The sequence below is a fragment of the Triturus cristatus genome, chromosome 4_1 (assembly GCF_964204655.1).
Source record: "Triturus cristatus chromosome 4_1, aTriCri1.1, whole genome shotgun sequence".
NCBI classification, from domain to species: domain Eukaryota; kingdom Metazoa; phylum Chordata; class Amphibia; order Caudata; family Salamandridae; genus Triturus; species Triturus cristatus.
The window spans coordinates 813504117-813523673 of record NC_140585.1 but is presented as its reverse complement, the minus strand read 5'-3'; the positions used below and the strand labels follow the sequence as shown (position 1 = coordinate 813523673).

General features: G+C 50.5%; 1 protein-coding gene across 1 annotated transcript in view; it reads right to left on the bottom strand.

Moving 5' to 3' along the window:
* LOC146855618 (uncharacterized) overlaps nucleotides 1–18711 on the bottom strand; it is a 79404-nt gene extending 60693 nt beyond the window's left edge. The window contains exon 1 of the mRNA XM_085650628.1: nucleotides 18577–18711. The gene's annotated coding sequence lies outside the window, so the exon portion shown is untranslated. The remainder of the gene's footprint in view (nucleotides 1–18576) is intronic.
* Between the last annotated feature and the right edge of the window lie 846 nt (nucleotides 18712–19557).

Below are 19557 nucleotides of genomic sequence, written 5' to 3'. Positions count from 1 at the left end.
CAAGAATCGGCTGACCCCAAATATCACCTCATGAATCAAAAAAGATATTAATTCATAAGGTAAAGTGAACACGTGTGCCTAAAAGCGTTTACAATAATTGCTTTAGTTCCAGACAGGTTGAACAAGTACATTATTAATTTATTCTTGGAACATATCAAACTCCTGAAAATCGTTCGCTTTAATTATAAACCAGCAAAATGCAAAGTAGTTCCAGTAACACAGGATAGCCCATAGCTCTTACACATGCTTACATGATACAGACATACAAGATGGCCGCGAATAAATGGCCTTTATATGTCGTTTATGTTTTTCATAATTACGCCTGGATGCCAAACAAAGAATAATTGTTTTGAAGTTTTCGAAAGATTCTCCAAAAAGTGAGTTGAATCTATTTTATTTAAGGGTAAGGTTTCTGATGTCAGTCCCACCGGGCATTGATGATGTTAGCTTCGGGAAATACGTGGAGCTGTTTTTTCTGCTCAGGAAGCTTTCCAGCCAAACCTTGGCCAATTTAAATGACAAATACCTTTCTTGCAATGGAGATAGTGCCTGGATACCCCTCGGGGTGACAAGCGCGCTCTACAAATAAGTGATTGATTGATTGAATTACTAAGTTAATCAGGTCTGCCCAATGGTGAGTGGTCAACAAGTAGTCCCTTGTTGGACAAGGGCATGTTTAACCGCAGGGGGCCCACCTGCTTACAATATTGTTGGGTCTTGTCATAGTCGACAGTGAGACTTCCATTGTTACAACCTTTCTATCTCGAGCATAGAGTGAAGTCACAGAACTGAAAAAAAGATCGATCATCGCTAATGGTCACCTTAGAACCTGAGCGTGACAGAAATCCAGTTGTCTGTTTTCTCTATAAATGAGCCCTGTTGTGCCGCTTCAGACATGTACCACCTTGGAACTTTGACTACCTGTTATAAACAAGCATTGGCAAAGCCAACTGATCTTGCCCATGGCTGTTGTGCAGTGTGCCTAGAACTAATAAAACATTTGTTTACATTTTTATTTAAGCCAGCTGGTTTCATCATAGCACTTTTTTATTGCAACATGGAGCGAGGAAGGGATGGAGGAAGATAGGGAGGAAGGAAGAGAAGGGCATGGTTGAGGGGAGAACACTGGCAAAAGGGGACGGGCAACCACCTCAGACAACAGAGGATTCGTTGTGGTGGGGGGCTACTACACAGACTTAAATATATTTGTACAGCAACGACTGTCTGTGACACACAGCCTGCTCTTCGCGCTACAGCGATTACCTCCCACGACGCTCTCCCTGCTCCTCATAGGCTTCTTCACCAAGAACTGAATTCATCATTCCGGACGTTGTGAAGGTAACTTTTTCAGCAAGACTAAACTGATGCCTGTAATCAGTCAGCCTGAATTTGAGACGTTCCCCCGGTCTAGCATGACCAGATAACCATAAGTGGAGCTGTGTGCTTTTAGGAGCTACACCTACCTTAAATCAAATTGCATAGCTCCAGTTCTACTGATTGGATTTTGGTTGTTTTGGTGTTCAATAATTTAATATGTTTTACTCTGTTTTCCTAAATTGGTACGGGGTTTTTCTTGTGTCGTGATTTTTCTTAATTACTGTTTGTGTGTTATATGCTTATTTTGCACATTGCCACTAAGTTAAGCCTGTCTCCTTTTGTACAAAGCTACCGGAGGGTTAAGCACAGGTTATTTTGGTGACTTTTTGTGGTTTACCCTGATAGTAATTGTGATTGTTGCTTGAGTACGGTTTCACCCCCTCAACCAATAACTCAATTTCTCACAGATTTCCATAAAAATCATTGATAAACTGTTGCATTAAGGCAGCACTATGATGGTTCTGCTCTCTAAAATTAACGAGTCTGCTTAATTTTGAAAACTAGACATGCAAAACAAATATGCATGTTTGCAGCTTTGTGGTTTAGTGCATTAAGGGTCAATGAGGTTTTAGGTATTACCCGTGCTCGAGGTGTGAAATGTGTCTTTTTGTCAAACACAGTAAGTTTCTTGTCGACGTCACGTTTTTGCCGTGGTGGAGAGCTGTACAAAGCAGAGACAGCTGCACAAGAAGTAAAGTTCTATTTAAAAAACACAAAGAGCTGCAGTTATGCAGAAATTATAACTTTTTTCGGCTAACTCATATTAATTGTTTGTGACTTTCTAAGCGACACAGGTCCCATGCTCAGGCATTTCCAGTACAGTGAGACACATCCTTCCGTAGCAGAAAGGAGAAATAAAATTACAATTTACAGTGTGAAAAGGAGCGTTCGGTAACTGGAGGAAAATACTTTGTGCACTAATGGGTTGTGCAAAGTTTAAACTTTGCCCTTTGGGATGGCAGTGAAAGACTCCAGACCTAAAATCTAACTTTTCTGACATCCACTCCCTGCAGCCAGATGACCACCCCCCACCCCCATGAGAAGTGCAGAATGTTATGTTACAGGTAATTCGCTCTCAGGTTTTGCTCATTACCACTCCGGGTGGCCCTTAGTCTCAGAAGGTCCCGCTGACATTGAGGAAATGCTTCAGTGCCGGCAACCACCCTTTGCCCCGCCACAGGAGTCCCACCCTAAGAAGGGGACTTCTGGCAGGCAAGGAGTGCAAGTGCGAACCACCCTTTGCCCCGCCACAGGAGTCCCCACCCTAAGAAGCGGGACTTCTGGCAGGCAAAGAATGCAAGTGCGCAACCACCCTTTGCCCCGCCACAGGAGTCCCACCGTAAGAAGCGGGACTTCTGTCAGGCAAGGAGTGCAAGTGCGCAACCACCCTTTACCCCGCCACAGGAGTCCCACCCTAAGAAGCGGGACTTCTGGCAGGCAAGGAATGCAAGTGCGCAACCACCCTTTGCCCCGCCACAGGAGTCCCACCCTAAGAAGCGGGACTTCTGGCAGGCAAGGAATGCAAGTACGCAACCACCCTTTGCCCCGCCACAGGAGTCCCCACCCTAAGAAGCGGGACTTCTGGCAGGCAAGGAATGCAAGTGCGCAACCACCCTTTGCCCCGCCACAGGAGTCCCACCCTAAGAAGCGGGACTTCTGTCAGGCAAGGAGTGCAAGTGCGCAACCACCCTTTACCCCGCCACAGGAGTCCCACCCTAAGAAGCGGGACTTCTGGCATGCAAGGAGTGCAAGTGCGCAACCACCCTTTGCCCCGCCACGGGAGTCCCACCCTAAGAAGCGGGACTTCTGGCAGGCAAGGAGTGCAAGTGCGCAGCCACCCTTTGCCCCGCCACAGGAGTCCCACCCTAAGAAGCGGGACTTCTGGCAGGCAAGGAATGCAAGTGCGCAACCACCCTTTGCCCCGCCACAGGAGTCCCACCCTGAGAAGCGGGACTTCTGGCAGGCAAGGAATGCAAGTGCGCAACCACCCTTTGCCCCGCCACAGGAGTCCCACCCTAAGAAGCGGGACTTCTGGCAGGCAAGGAGTGCAAGTGCGCAGCCACCCTTTGCCCCGCCACAGGAGTCCCACCCTAAGAAGCGGGACTTCTGGCAGGCAAGGAATGCAAGTGCGCAACCACCCTTTGCCCCGCCACAGGAGTCCCACCCTAAGAAGGGGACTTCTGGCAGGCAAGGAGTGCAAGTGCGAACCACCCTTTGCCCCGCCACAGGAGTCCCCACCCTAAGAAGCGGGACTTCTGGCAGGCAAAGAATGCAAGTGCGCAACCACCCTTTGCCCCGCCACAGGAGTCCCACCGTAAGAAGCGGGACTTCTGTCAGGCAAGGAGTGCAAGTGCGCAACCACCCTTTACCCCGCCACAGGAGTCCCACCCTAAGAAGCGGGACTTCTGGCAGGCAAGGAATGCAAGTGCGCAACCACCCTTTGCCCCGCCACAGGAGTCCCACCCTAAGAAGCGGGACTTCTGGCAGGCAAGGAATGCAAGTACGCAACCACCCTTTGCCCCGCCACAGGAGTCCCCACCCTAAGAAGCGGGACTTCTGGCAGGCAAGGAATGCAAGTGCGCAACCACCCTTTGCCCCGCCACAGGAGTCCCACCCTAAGAAGCGGGACTTCTGTCAGGCAAGGAGTGCAAGTGCGCAACCACCCTTTACCCCGCCACAGGAGTCCCACCCTAAGAAGCGGGACTTCTGGCATGCAAGGAGTGCAAGTGCGCAACCACCCTTTGCCCCGCCACGGGAGTCCCACCCTAAGAAGCGGGACTTCTGGCAGGCAAGGAGTGCAAGTGCGCAGCCACCCTTTGCCCCGCCACAGGAGTCCCACCCTAAGAAGCGGGACTTCTGGCAGGCAAGGAATGCAAGTGCGCAACCACCCTTTGCCCCGCCACAGGAGTCCCACCCTGAGAAGCGGGACTTCTGGCAGGCAAGGAGTGCAAGTGCGCAACCAACCTTTGCCCCGCCACAGGAGTCCCACCCTAAGAAGCGGGACTTCTGGCAGGCAAGGAATGCAAGTGCGCAACCACCCTTTGCCCCGCCACGGGAGTCCCACCCTAAGAATCGGGACTTCTGGCAGGCAAGGAATGCAAGTGCGCAACCACCCTTTGCCCCGCCACAGGAGTCCCACCCTAAGAAGCAGGACTTCTGGCAGGCAAGGAATGCAAGTGCGCACCCCTGGGAAAGTAGTAGGTGAGAAGTGGTGAGGCTGTGCTGGGGGGGGGGGGTCTAATCAAGGCTTGCAGTCCCGAGTGCAAATGTTTTCTTTCAGTTGTATAAGGTTCTATTTTACTCCATTTTTAAAAGTACATTTGATCAATTTCACACTTCCCAAGGTGGTGGAATGTTAAAAAAAAATGTACATGATTGTCTAATGCCTTCTGAGTTTGCAACCTAGCACGCATCTTATCTACTGTGCGCAATCCACTTGCATTTTATAGTGTGGGAAAGGGAAATGCTGACTTGATGCATGAAAAAACAGTAAAGAAAGAAGATATTAATTAATGTATCTTTGTTCAGCTCTCTTTCAGGGCAGTGACTTGTAAGAGAAGGTCTCTTAGTGAGAACACGAGTGTCAGAAACTGAAGGGCTCCTTCAAGCACATTAGGCCCCTTTGTACATCCCCAATCTTCAACCACGCTAGCCTGTCCTTCAGGTTACATAAAAGTATTAATTCTATTGCAGCTGAGCGACTTGAATTTTCAGGGGTGAATTAATTTTAAATGGGGTCAAAGTAATTCGAATTATTGATCTATTAATGCGTAGAAAATATTTTCCAGAATGTATATGCGATATATATAACTTCAACTGAGTGTAAATATTCGAAAACCAATCCACCTGCAGTCTTGAACTTAACAAGTTACTAGAACAGCCTTATGAAATGAAGCAGGCTCTGACAGTAGTAATAATAAACTGAAACCTTACTTGCCCTCTAGCGGTGCCTTTTGACTCCAAAGTTTTGGATTAGGGCTCTGGGATCCGGACGTGGCCTTCAGCCAAGCCTTGCAACCACTTCCTCTCACCCCATTACCAACTGCACGTGGCCTAGAAAGCATTGGGCAAACAAGGGGCTTGTGGCTAGAACCCGTGCCCCCAGTTCCCATGGAGCAGGGTCTAATGCCATGCGCCCTTTACATATGACCCACAGGTGCGAGGTGGTTGAGCCCAGTGGGTATATGGCTTGGTTGTATTCTGGCCGGAGCAGCTACTAAAGTTTCTTTAAAAATCTCAACTCTGACCACTGGTTTCAAGAAATGTGAATAAGTGAAGAGAGTTTCTTCAAGCACACGCTGTCCCCATGCAGCTCTGTCCGCTACCCTTGCCCCGTTTACCCATTTTCAGTGCCCCTTGCCCCGTTTACCCATTTTCAGTGCCCCGAGCCCCTTTTTTACAAGATTTCTTCCCAATGGCCCTATTCCCATGCTTACCTGACATGGTGTGTGGCAGTAAGAACTTTTTTAAGTTCTTACTTTCCGAGAATTCCCTATACTAATTTAAATGGCAAATGCACATTTTATCAATCCACAGTTAATTTACTTATGTAAACAAGAAACACGAAACTCTCCTCGTTACTAAGGTTAACATAACTAAACTCTCAGCATAAAACATTAACAGCTGTGAGACTGCTACCTAGTAATGTGTTATCACAACAACTTGCACTTACTAACAAGAACAAACAACAAACACTTCTTTTCACCAACACTGGTTCTTGACCCTACCTGTTAGGTCACTCCCCCGCCGCACAGCGCCGCTTGTGTGTGTCTGCTGCTGCTACTGCTGAGTAAGTTGTTCACTGCATTAGCTGTACTGCTTGATCTTTGTTGTGCCCGTAACTGCTTTTTCTCTGTCCTCCCCCGCCGCCTGTACTTGCTCTGTGCCTGTTTTTTGCCTCTGTTCCCCTCGCTGCCCCGCATCTCTGTGCCCGTTTTCGCCTCTGTTCCCCTCGCTGCCCCGCGTCTCTGTGCCCGTTTTCGCCTCTGTTCCCCCCGCTGCCCCACGTTTCTGTGCCCATTCTCGCCTCTGTTCACCTCGCTGCCCCGTACCTCCATATCTGCCTTGCCTTGCCTTCTGTAGCTTCGTTGACCCCCTCACCTGTGCCTCTTGTCTTCTGTACCCTTCGTCGTCCTGCTCCACTCCCGCCGCTGCCTCCCCTGCGGCCCGCACCCCTGACTGCCCATTCGCTGCCCCACCTCCAACCTCCCAGCTGCTCCTCCCTCCCACCTCCCCATATATGCCGGCCACTGCGGGTGAGGAGAGCGACCCTTGACCCTACCTGGTAGGTCGCTCCCCCGCCGCGCAGCACCGCCTGTGTGTCTGCCGCTGCTGAGTAAGTTGTTCACTGCATTGTCTGTACTGCTTGATCTTTGTTGTGCCCGTAACTGCTTTTTCTCCGTCCTCCCCCGCCGCCTGTACCTGCTTTGTGCCCGTTTTCGCCTCTGTTCCCCCGCTGCCCCACGTCCCTGTGCCCGCTCTCGACTCTGTTCCCCCCGCTGCCCCGCGTTTCTGTGCCCGCTCTCGCCTCTGTTTCTCCCGCTGCCCATCGTTTCTGTGCCCGCTCTTGCTTCTCTTCCCCTCGCTGCCCCGCATTTCTGTGCCCGTTCTCGCCTCTGTTCCCCTTGCTGCCCCATACCTCCATATCTGCCTTGCCTTCTGTAGCTTCGTTGACCCCCTCACCTGTGCCTCTTGCCTTCTGTACCCTTCGTCGTCCCGCTCCGGCCACTGCCTCCCCTGACTGCCCATTCGCTGCCCCACCTCCCAGCTGCTCCTCCCTCCCACCTCCCCATATATGCCGGCCGCTGCGCGGTGAGGAGAGCGACCCTTGACCCTACCTGGTAGGTTGCTCCCCCGCCGCACAGCGCCGCCTGTGTGTCTGAGTAAGTTGTTCACTGCATTGTCTGTACTGCTTGATCTTTGTTGTGCCCATAACTGCTTTTTCTCCGTCCTCCCCCGCCACCTGTACCTGCTCTGTGCCTGTTTTTTGCCTCTGTTCCCCTCGCTGCCCCGCATCTCTGTGCCCGTTTTCGCCTCTGTTCTCCCCGCTGCCCCGCGCCCCTGTGCCCGCTCTCGCCTCTGTTCCCCCCGCTGCTCCGCGTTCCTGTGCCCGTTCTCGCCTCTGTTCCCCCCGCTGCCTGGCGTTTCTGTGCCTGCTCTCACCTCTGTTCCCCTCGCTGCCCCGTGTTTCTGTGCCCGTTCTCGCCTCTGTTCCCTTCACTGCCCCGTACCTCCATATCTGCCTTGCCTTCTGTAGCTTCGTTGACCCCCTCACCTGTGCCTCTTGCCTTCTGTACCCTTCGTCGTCTCGCTCCGCTCCCGCCGCTGCCTCCCCTGCAGCCCGACCCACTGACTGCCCATTCGCTGTCCCACCTCCCACCTGCTCCTCCCTCCCACCTCCCCATATATGCCGGCCGCTGCGCATCCGCGCCGCTGGCGCACCAAAGGCAAGCCCGTCTGCGCCCATCCACGTCTGGCCTCACCCACCACACGGAACGCCGCCACTACGATGCCAGCACTCTGCATGCACTCAACCCTGGACGCACGCACTCCTGCTTCAAGGAAGCCCCGAAACGCACACACGGCCCCTTCACCTGCCGGAACTGCAGCTACACCAGCCTCAGAACCGACGAACCACCAGCCAAACAAGACCCCAACCACCACCGATGCATCCTACTGAACACTCGCTCCGCACGCAAACACGCCGTCGAGCTCTGGGACCTACTCGACACAACATCCCTGGACGTCGCCTTCCTGACAGAGACGTGGATTAACGACTCCTCCGCACCCGACATCGCCATAGCCATCCAAGATGGCTAAAAATCACCCGCTGAGACCGCACCAACGGAGTCGGAGGAGGAATCGCCATTGTCCACAACAACAGCATCAGGGTCTCGACTAGCACCGACGACACTCTCAGCACCGCCGAACACATGCATTTCCAGATCCACACAGACCCCAAGCTCAGAGGCACCCTCGTCTACCGACCGCCCGGACCACGCCCCCAGTTCAGCGACTCCATCACCGACTTCATCAGCACGCACGCCCTGGCCTCCACCGACTACATCCTCCTCGTAGACCTGAACTTTCACCTTGAGAACAACAACGACAGCAACACCACAACCCTGATCGATAACCTCGCCAACCTCGGACTGAGGCAACTCGTCACCACGCCCACCCACTCCGCCGGCCACACGCTCGACCCCATCTTCTCCTCAAGCCTGCACATCTCCTTCAACCACACCACCGAACTCCCCTGGACCGACCACCGCTGCATCCACTTCACCTTCCAGAAACACACCACCGCACCCAACAGATCCCCCGCCGCTGCTGGAGCAAAATCACCGAAGATCAACTTCATGCAAACCTCACTCTCAGCCCACCCACCGAACCCTCCAATGCCGACGACGCTGCCCTCAGCCTCAGACGCTGGATCAAGGACTGCGCCAACACCCTCACCCCGCTGAAGAAACCCCCCCACAGAGACACCAGCAAGAGGGCCAGCTGGTTCACCCCAGAACTCCTAGCCTCCAAGCAAGCCTGCCGGAAGCTAGAGAAGAAACTGCATGGCGAACAGACCCCGGACAGCCTCGCAGCACTCAAGGACGCCATCCGCAACCACCACCACCACCTCATCAAGGCTGCCAAGAGGACCTCCTTCAAAGAACGCCTCGACAACAACGCACACGACAGCAAGGAGCTTTTCAACATCGTGAAGGAACTCTCCAACCCCAGCTCCAACACCAACGACATCCCGCAGTCGCAAGCCCTGTGCGACTCCCTCGCCACTTTCTTCCACTGAAAGATAGCAGACATCCACGACAGCTTCAACACCCAGACCGCCCCAACCTACAGCAATACAACAGACTCTACTCACATCATCGACTATGACCCCCAGCTAGCCTGGACCAGCGTGAGCATCGATGACACCATCAAGACCATGAGCACAATCCATTCCGGCTCTCCGTCAAACCCATTCCTGCACCACGTCTTCAACAAAGCAAGCAGCTCCATCGCACCCCACCTGCGCAACGTCATCAATCTCTCCCTCGAGACTGCGACCTTCCCAGAAAGCTGAAAACACGCCAAGATCAACGCTCTTCTCAGAAAACTCAAGGCAGACCCAAGAGACATCAAGAACTTCCGGCCCATTTCTCTGCTCCCGTTCCCGGCCAAGGTCATCGAGAAGATCATCAACAAACAGCTAACCCAATACCTCGAAGAAAACAGAATCCTGGAACCTTCTCAGTCAGAGTTCCACAGCAACCACAGCACCGAGACCGCCCTCATCACCGCCACCGACGACATCAGGACCCTGCTGGACAACGGTGAGACCGCAGCACTCATCCTCCTAGACCTCTCCGCTGCCTTCGACACCGTCTGCCACCGCACACTACGCGCACGACTCCACGCCGCAGGGATCTGAGACAAGGCTCTGGAATGGACCACATACTTCCTCTCAGGCAGAACCCAGAGTGTCCGCCTCCCCCCATTCCGATCCGAAACCTCCGAGATCATTGCGGCGTACCCCAAGGCTCCTCCCTCAGCCCGACACTGTTCAACATCTACATGGCCCCGCTTGCAGACGTCGCCCGACAGCACAACCTCAACATAATCTCCTACGCTGACGACACCCAGCTGATCCTCTCCCTCACCAAGGACCCCAGCACTGCCAAAGCCAACCACCACGAAGGAATGAGGGCCATCGCCGACTGGATGAGGGCCAGCCACCTGAAGCTGAACTCGGACAAGACAGAGGTCCTCATCCTCTGCTCTAACCCTTCAGCCTGGGACGACTCCTGGTGGCCGACAGCACTAGGGACAGCCCCGACACCCACAGACCACACATGCAACCTGGGAATCATCCTCGACTCAACGCTCACAATGACCAAGCAAGTCAACGCCGTCTCCTCCTCCTGCTTCAACACCCTCCGCATGCGCCGCAAAATCTACAAATGGATCCCAATAGACACAAGAAAGACAGTCACCCAAGCCCTCGTCAGCAATAGACTCGACTATGGAAACGCCCTCTACGCGGAAGCCCCGACCAAACTCATCAAACAACTACAACGCATCCAAAACGCCTCGGCACGACTGATCCTCGACATACCACGCCACAGCCACATCACCCCCCACCTGAGAAACCTACACTGGCTCCCTGTCAACAAGAGGATATCCTTCAAGCTCCTCATCCACGCACACAAGGCACTCCACAAGACCGGCCCTGCCTACCTCAACAGTCGACTCTCCTTCTACATCCCCAACCGCCAGCTACGATCCGCCGACCTCGCATTTGCCACCGTTCCGCGCATCCGAAGAACTACCATCGGCGGGAGATCCTTCTCCCACCTCGCCGCCAAAACATTGAACACCCTACCGCTGAGCCTACGACAGACCCAAGACCTGCTGACCTTCAGGAGAACACTCAAGACCTGGCTCTTCGATCAGTAGCAGCCTCCCCCCCTCCCCCAGCGCCTTGAGACCCTCGCGGGTATGTAGTGCGCTTTACAAATGTTTGATTGATTGATTAAATAGAGTAGCACGCTATCTGTCCTCAAAGCGCTTCAGCCCTTAACATGGTCATTACGAGCTATGTAACTAACCATACCATTAGTCTGAATGCCAACTCACAAGAAACGATCTGTTTTTTCATTTGGTCTTATACTTGGGATTGCCAAATTCATATTACATATGGGGCTCACGAGCCCATCTGTAGCCAATAGATTTGTTCTCCTTTATGTTAAAGGAATATTTAAAAAATAAAAAAAACGTTGAGCTCATTTACATCAAATCAAAAATCACACAAAGGCAGTGGTCCCTGACTTCATATTCAGTATTGTTCGACCTGCAGACCTGGGGATACCTTTCTGCAAATCTCTCTCTCCCATGTTAATGTGAATGGGAAATATTCTCTGTAACCCCAGCCTTTCTTACCAGCCCTGCGGACAATCGGCTTGAAACTCTCCAGCAGTCTGTCACTTGCGTGCACTCATTTGTTTTCGAAAGTTTCATGCAGAGTTGTCAAGAAGGACCAATAGTATTAGTGATAATAACGCTCTTAATGAACACCAATCCTTGAAATCATATCAACAGAGTTGCCATTAACACTGGGTAAAATTGGAGTTTAATGCATGAGCAAAGGTTTGGAGGGTGGTGCAAAGCCATGATTTCCTTTCTCTCCATTGCTGACAAACAGATTTGCAAAGATGGTCGCAGTCACACTCATCCTGCCATGCAGACACACGTCCCATCATGACTCGTGTGTGTAGACATCAGGCGGGGATAGCAAAATTCAATCTTTCAAAAGAGAGATGGCTTTTGTTGGCTTGGAAGAGGTTGCAAGGCGAGATCGCTTATTCAGTGATTGATTGTAGGGACTGACTCGCCATCTTTGACACCCATCAGTACACTGTGCATTAACGAGCTTTAAAATGCATATTAATGTTTGCAGATTGGCACAGTCATGACTTAGTTCTCTGTAGTACTGATGAAAGGCTTGCAAAGAATGTCACATTCCCACCCATCCCTGCACTTTGGCACACATTTCCTAGTTGTATGGAAAAGAGAGGTGCTCACCGTGCATACTGGTGGCAGGGCAGAAAATGAAACTGTAGCGTTTTCAACAGAAGCACACATGAAATGAGGTGCGGTATTTTGCTGAGAATGATAGCTCCAATTCGCAATTGTCAGTCTGGGCTCCGAAGTTTTAGGTCTAAAAACGCTGGACCCGATAATTTTAGGCCTGCCCTGCTAGATTCGCCTGGGGAGAAGGGACTGCGGGTAACAACATTGCCAAGCGTCCTATATAGCAATATGGGGGTGTGGGGGGGGGGCAGAAAATGCTTCCCTCGCATAAGCACGAGCGTGCCCCAGAACTCTACAAACACCGAGGTCCGAGCAGTTATTCCCCATTTGGAATGTTATTCCCCAATATTGCAATGCCTGGATTTGGAGGCAAAGATACCGACCGGTGACAGATTCACACCAAAGCAAAAACCAAAGGAAATGATGGACGGAGTGTTGAACATTGCAAGCACTCACCCCCAGTCAACTGATCTGGGTTTAATCCATCACCGTTCTTTAGCCCACTCTGCCACCCCAGTTCAGACATGGCCATATGCAAATCAGTCTGACCCTGTGCCTCATGGGAACAGTCGAGCCCGAACTGCCAAGCCATGTCTTCCCTGGACCGGAAACAAGCTTCCTAGGACCGGTTTCTGGCATTTCAGCCGTCTTCAGCCAGGCTTGCTTGAATCCAGTGGCAAAGTGAGCAAGGGACTCACGTCTGAGCATACCCTGCCAACTTATGGCGAACAAAGCAAAAACCAAAGGAAATGATGGACGGAGTGTTGAACATTGCAAGCACTCACCCCCAGTCAACTGATCTGGGTTTAATCCATCACCGTTCTTTAGCCCACTCTGCCACCCCAGTTCAGACATGGCCATATGCAAATCAGTCTGACCCTGTGCCTCATGGGAACAGTCGAGCCCGAACTGCCAAGCCATGTCTTCCCTGGACCGGAAACAAGCTTCCTAGGACCGGTTTCTGGCATTTCAGCCGTCTTCAGCCAGGCTTGCTTGAATCCAGTGGCAAAGTGAGCAAGGGACTCACGTCTGAGCATACCCTGCCAACTTATGGCGAACAAAGCAAAAACCAAAGGAAATGATGGACGGAGTGTTGAACATTGCAAGCACTCACCCCCAGTCAACTGATCTGGGTTTAATCCATCACCGTTCTTTAGCCCACTCTGCCACCCCAGTTCAGACATGGCCATATGCAAATCAGTCTGACCCTGTGCCTCATGGGAACAGTCGAGCCCGAACTGCCAAGCCATGTCTTCCCTGGACCGGAAACAAGCTTCCTAGGACCGGTTTCTGGCATTTCAGCCGTCTTCAGCCAGGCTTGCTTGAATCCAGTGGCAAAGTGAGCAAGGGACTCACGTCTGAGCATACCCTGCCAACTTATGGCGAACAAAGCAAAAACCAAAGGAAATGATGGACGGAGTGTTGAACATTGCAAGCACTCACCCCCAGTCAACTGATCTGGGTTTAATCCATCACCGTTCTTTAGCCCACTCTGCCACCCCAGTTCAGACATGGCCATATGCAAATCAGTCTGACCCTGTGCCTCATGGGAACAGTCGAGCCCGAACTGCCAAGCCATGTCTTCCCTGGACCGGAAACAAGCTTCCTAGGACCGGTTTCTGGCATTTCAGCCGTCTTCAGCCAGGCTTGCTTGAATCCAGTGGCAAAGTGAGCAAGGGACTCACGTCTGAGCATACCCTGCCAACTTATGGCGAACAAAGCAAAAACCAAAGGAAAGGAAGCTTGTTTCCGGTCCAGGGAAGACATGGCTTGGCAGTTCGGGCTGGACTGTTCCCATGAGGCACAGGGTCAGACTGATTTGCATATGGCCATGTCTGAACTGGGGTGGCAGAGTGGGCTAAAGAACGGTGATGGATTAAACCCAGATCAGTTGACTGGGGGTGAGTGCTTGCAATGTTCAACACTCCGTCCATCATTTCCTTTGGTTTTTGCTTTGTTCGCCATAAGTTGGCAGGGTATGCTCAGACGTGAGTCCCTTGCTCACTTTGCCACTGGATTCAAGCAAGCCTGGCTGAAGACGGCTGAAATGCCAGAAACCGGTCCTAGGAAGCTTGTTTCCGGTCCAGGGAAGACATGGCTTGGCAGTTCGGGCTGGACTGTTCCCATGAGGCACAGGGTCAGACTGATTTGCATATGGCCATGTCTGAACTGGGGTGGTAGAGTGGGCTAAAGAACGGTGATGGATTAAACCCAGATCAGTTGACTGGGGGTGAGTGCTTGCAATGTTCAACACTCCGTCCATCATTTCCTTTGGTTTTTGCTTTGTTCGCCATAAGTTGGCAGGGTATGCTCAGACGTGAGTCCCTTGCTCACTTTGCCACTGGATTCAAGCAAGCCTGGCTGAAGACGGCTGAAATGCCAGAAACCGGTCCTAGGAAGCTTGTTTCCGGTCCAGGGAAGACATGGCTTGGCAGTTCGGGCTGGACTGTTCCCATGAGGCACAGGGTCAGACTGATTTGCATATGGCCATGTCTGAACTGGGGTGGCAGAGTGGGCTAAAGAACGGTGATGGATTAAACCCAGATCAGTTGACTGGGGGTGAGTGCTTGCAATGTTCAACACTCCGTCCATCATTTCCTTTGGTTTTTGCTTTGTTCGCCATAAGTTGGCAGGGTATGCTCAGACGTGAGTCCTTTGCTCACTTTGCCACTGGATTCAAGCAAGCCTGGCTGAAGACGGCTGAAATGCCAGAAACCGGTCCTAGGAAGCTTGTTTCCGGTCCAGGGAAGACATGGCTTGGCAGTTCGGGCTGGACTGTTCCCATGAGGCACAGGGTCAGACTGATTTGCATATGGCCATGTCTGAACTGGGGTGGCAGAGTGGGCTAAAGAACGGTGATGGATTAAACCCAGATCAGTTGACTGGGGGTGAGTGCTTGCAATGTTCAACACTCCGTCCATCATTTCCTTTGGTTTTTGCTTTGTTCGCCATAAGTTGGCAGGGTATGCTCAGACGTGAGTCCCTTGCTCACTTTGCCACTGGATTCAAGCAAGCCTGGCTGAAGACGGCTGAAATGCCAGAAACCGGTCCTAGGAAGCTTGTTTCCGGTCCAGGGAAGACATGGCTTGGCAGTTCGGGCTGGACTGTTCCCATGAGGCACAGGGTCAGACTGATTTGCATATGGCCATGTCTGAACTGGGGTGGCAGAGTGGGCTAAAGAACGGTGATGGATTAAACCCAGATCAGTTGACTGGGGGTGAGTGCTTGCAATGTTCAACACTCCGTCCATCATTTCCTTTGGTTTTTGCTAGATTCACACCAAAGTCAGGCCAACTCAAAATGATTGCCAAGAAAGGGAGTGCGAGCTACTTGCTGGCAATGGAAAACAAGGAGTGCGGGGAATGTGCAAGCGAAGAGTTGTGGGCGCAGTAGAAATGAAGCATATAATCAAAATCCCATGGTGGGGGTACTAGGTCATTGTTCCCTACAGGGGGTTATCAAAGGCACACATCGTCTCGCAAGCTCATTACTAATGTCCGGCAGTAGTCATAAATTGAAGCGCGCATTGGTGCAGGTACACCTCTAAATCAAACTGTCCTATTTTGGTAGAGACTGCTGAGTGGTTAGATGAGGGTCCGTAGATTTAAAGACGTAGCTACAGACAAGGGACTAGCCATAAAATTAAAATACCCCCGACTTGAAACATACCTCTGATCAGAGCGAGCGCGCATAGCTAGCAAATGCAAGCTTCCTAAGCAGAGTTCCTTTCACTCTCCATCCATTTATCCTTCCATCTATTCATTCACCCATCTGTCCATACTTTCACCTTTACAGATACTCACCCATTGCCCCATCAGTCCATCTTTTTATCCACCCATCAATATGTTCATGTATCCTTAATCTTTTAACCATCCATTAATTCTCTCTCTTCTTCATCTAAGCATCCTTCAATACTCCCATCCATTCACACTTTTATCAGTCAATCCTCTCCCTCTTCCATCGAGTCATTCATTCATCCTTTCATCCGAATTTTCTTCTGTCTTTCAGTTCAGGTTTCCTTCCTTCCTGTCACCCCTTCTTTCTCTTTCTGATTTTTTTCCTGTTGTATCTACCCATCTTTTTTTCTCATCGTTTCTTTTTCTTTCATATCTTACTCTGTCATACTCAGTCATTGTTTTCTAATGTATTCCTCTCTCTGTGTTTTCTACTATTTAATTTTTTTCTATACATCTTTCCATCCCTGTGCAAGCCATCTGAAAGCTCCAAACACTCTATCATGGTATTTGGTTATTTATTGTCATTTTGTCTGCAAGCCTGCAGACATAAGAGGCCCATATACAATTGATGTTTAAGTGGACCCATTCACCAGCTTATGAGTCCCAGTGGGAGCCCCCACTTAAGCTGCTAAATTAGGGGGTTTCCTGCACCCCTGGCTACAGACAAGAGGAGACACTAAGGGCCAGATTCATCAATTGTTCAATGCAGCAAGACAACTTGCTGTGCTGTGCTGTGCTGTGCTGCGTGAAAGGTAGATGGCAGGAATGTGCCACATTTACCAATATATGGCACATTACTGCTCTCTGCCTGCCCTGGCGCTCACACTGCTGCCTAGAGCATGGTGCAAGGGTGCCCGCGTTGCCGACAGGGTTATTTTTATGCAGGAAGGGACCTCTCCCTGCATAAAAAGAATCCTCTGAGGTTTATTTTTTCCTTTTTTTAAGTGTGCTGCAAAATGCAACATACTTAGAAAGAGGAAACAACAAGGAGAAATAAAGATATTTCTCTTTGTGAAGGCATGGATTTGCAATGCATTCCCAGGTTTACCAGTGTTGGTAAATCTGGGAGTGTGCCAAAATCCATGGGTGGATGCGTGGGAACACCCAAGCTCCACTCATGGAACGTCTTCCCAGGACACAGTAGCTCAAGGCATCGCTACTCTGCCCATAGCAGAAGGTCGAGTGACACATTTATCAAGGAATTGTGTTGCCCTTGCGTCACACAGGGTGTCACAAGGGCAACGCAATCCCTAAGTCAGATTTAGCTAGCAACACTAGGACACCTTGCATGGCTCTGCATTGACTGGTAAATCTGGAGTAACGCACGGCAGCGCAAGTTGTTGCCTTTCATTGCTTTGGTTCGGGAGTGTGTTCCTTGGGTGGAGAGTAGGTGTTCCCACACATCTACCCATGGATTTTGGCGCATTCTCGGATTTACCACCACTGGCAAACCTGGGAATGTGTCAAAATGCTACACCCTTCCACCAGAGGCGCAACGCGGAAAGATTTCTTTATTTCTCTTTGCTGTTTCCTCTTTAGCAGGAAATCCTCTGAGAATTCTTTTTGTGCAGGAAGATGTCCCTTCCTGACAAAAACAACGCTGCTTGCAACGCAGGCACCCTTACATCATGCTGCAAGTGTGCCTGCGTTGGCGCTAGGCTGCAGATTGTGCGCCAGCGCAGGCAGAGAGCAAGAATTGGCCATCAATTGGTAAATATGGCGCATTCCTGCCCCCTCCTTTTTACTCGACTCAGGAAGTTGTCTTGCTGTGTTACATTGCGTGAACTATTGATAAATATGTCCCAGTGTGTTCTGTTTGAATAATGCCTTAGAGGGTCCTGAAACAAAGGCATCACCTGTTCCTGACTTGTCCAGCACCAAACTCCTACACACTCCTAAAAAGAAGCGCAACCCAAAATTCTAATCCCATATACAACTTTATTCACTTTTGGTAGCTCAATAGCAACTCTGTTGCTAATGAAAGCCTATGGTGCCACTAGCTAGGTGTATCATAATACGATTATTGTATCAGAAATGTATACAAAAAAGTCCCCGGATGGAGTCACCGATAGCACATCCATGCCCTTGTTAATCGGTTTTTAAAGTGCAACATTTGGCAGTGCGTGGCTTCTCGGTGCAGAAAATGCTGAACATGCTTTGTTGATAAGCAATGTGCAGCTATTAGCCATGTCATGTCGTCTATTTCTTGTGAATTACATAGAGTGGAACATGTCACCTTTAACCCACTTCGGAGAGAGCTTTGTACACTTAGACTTACATTATGGGTGAGTTTGGACGCGGTGGACCTGTCCTGGGTGGAGTTGTGCCATCTCGCTCAGAGAGAAATTAGATATTCTGTAGGTGCATCTGGTGTGAAGTTATGCTATCTTCTGTGTGTTGTTATGGTGTGCTATACAATATAATGTTATGCTATATGATGTGTTTAAGAAAGTAAAACATGTTGCCCGTGCCCACTTCAGAGCACTTTGTTTATTTAAGTTTCTAAACGGTTGCTGGGCCTACAGTATTTGTGAGAGTAAACAGCTTCCTGTGTAGAGTGTGTACCACGTATAGCGTACTTTGGGGGAATATGCTAGAGTTATATTACGCTAAGCAAATATACACAACGTCACATTATGTTATGCTGCGCCGGACTTGACCTCGTTTATATGGCATCAGGATGTCGGATACATTGGGTAGTGATAATAAAGGGACTCCGTTGAATAACAGCTATGCCATGAAATAAACATGATTTTAATTGAATGCCTTTGCGCATCATTGTTCTAAGAGTGAGTCCATTTTCTAAGGCCGATAGAGCCGTTTTAGCTGTGAGAAGCTACTATGGGAAGTGAGGGGGCCTCTTACAAACAGCACTCACCTCAGACACAGCGGCGACCCGTTACTCACTTCAGACACAGCGGCGACCCGTTGGTCCACCTTTCGTTGTCCAAACAGCTACTCCGCCTTGAGAACACTGTGCTGCGGAGGGGTGTGCAGCCTGCTCCGAGATGCGGTTCTTCTACTTATGAGGTACAACATGCTGTGAACATTAACAGAGGCTGGGGGGGGAGAGAAAGGAGGGAGCAGGAGCACAAAACCGACGCGGCCCTTCACCCCCTGCCAAGCTGTGCATAAAGATGAAACCCTCATGCATGAAAGTGACGTTGTCCTGGTTACAGAGAGTTAGAGCAGAAGGCAACCCCACACCTCTAGGAAACAGTTACAGAACAATAGGCTGAACTTTCCTAAATGTTCAGTTCGATAGTTCTAGCATCTGATAATTCACGAATGTATGGTGTACAACTGCTTACAAAAAATGTAAGTGAAATTGCGACTTACACACGACGTAACAAATGAAGGAAAATGTTAGATGACTCGCATACTCGTATTTTGTAGACTCTTTCCTATAATCAATGTATGGCTACCTTGGCACCTACTGACAGGAGCAGAACCACCTTCACAAGCTTATTTCACAACTATATGGGGGGCTTTTATACATCATACCTGCACCATCCCAAGTCAGCATCTAGAACTTGGGGAAGGAGCTCGCTTCCAATATATAATCCAGTATGGAAGGCAGTAATACCTCAGTCCATTCCAGAGGGTGGGGCTGATTCTATGGTTCCTAAAAGTAGAAAACTCTCGAGAGGTTTCTGTGAGGCTGGCAGGGTCTGGATGGGAGCAGAAGGGGGCACTTACAGCATAGCTATTTTGAACCAAACCTGTGCGCCTTTCTCATTACTGTAGCAAGAGTGCGCACATTGGAAATTCACGGACCAATCGCCATGAAGGGCGAGAAAATCAACAAAGTAAAATGCTAACCCAAAAAATCTATCTGTAGACCATATCCTCATGAATG